This window comes from Frankliniella occidentalis, unplaced genomic scaffold, assembly GCF_000697945.3.
Source record: "Frankliniella occidentalis isolate FOCC.00 unplaced genomic scaffold, Focc_3.1 Scaffold76, whole genome shotgun sequence".
NCBI classification, from domain to species: domain Eukaryota; kingdom Metazoa; phylum Arthropoda; class Insecta; order Thysanoptera; family Thripidae; genus Frankliniella; species Frankliniella occidentalis.
Window position 1 is genome coordinate 279774 of NW_026267206.1, and position 635 is coordinate 280408.

The following is a 635-nucleotide window of genomic DNA, read 5'->3' on the forward strand; positions in this document are numbered from 1 at the left end:
GCGCGTTTCCTCTGTGACGCGTGTGACGTTGTCCTCCTGTGGGCGGCGGCGGGCGGCGAGGTGCTCGGCCCGAAACAGACATCGCATACGGAAAGAGGCAAAGGATGAATTTACAAAGCTACATGTCACATCATAGAGCAGTATATCGCTCTGACTCTGATTCGAGCTTCACTCTAAATGGGGAAAGGAAAATTTTGTTTCTAGAGGAGATGCGTTCCTAAGCACATCTCTAGCGGATGCAAAAAAGGATCTAAAAAGTTACAACTTGTACCTACTAGGTACAAATGACTTTATTTGTGTCTAATTTACGAGCAAATTTGCATCCACTAGAGATGTGCCTAAGAACGCATCTCCCCTAGATACAAAATTTTCCTTTTCCATAAAGTGTGTTCTTCGACACATTTCCCGATGTCACCTCGACAGATAGACAGATAGGCGAGGAAAGAATAATTTAGCGGCGTGAAAAAGATCGAACAGAGTACATGGGAGCCCCGTGGGACCCCCTCGTCGTAGCAAACATGGCCTCATGGCCTGCCTGGGGCGGGCGGGGTAGAGGGGAGGGGCCCCGCACCCCGCGCGGAGAGAATCGGCAAAACCCCGCGTGATAGCGGTCATATGCTGTGTACTGTGTATAG

General features: G+C 49.9%; 1 protein-coding gene across 1 annotated transcript in view; it reads left to right on the top strand.

The window, feature by feature from the left end:
* LOC113204208 (chitin deacetylase 1) overlaps window positions 1–635 on the top strand; it is a gene marked incomplete at its 5' end in the record, with an annotated part of 25510 nt that overhangs the window by 842 nt on the left and 24033 nt on the right. The gene's annotated exons all lie outside the window — the stretch shown is intronic.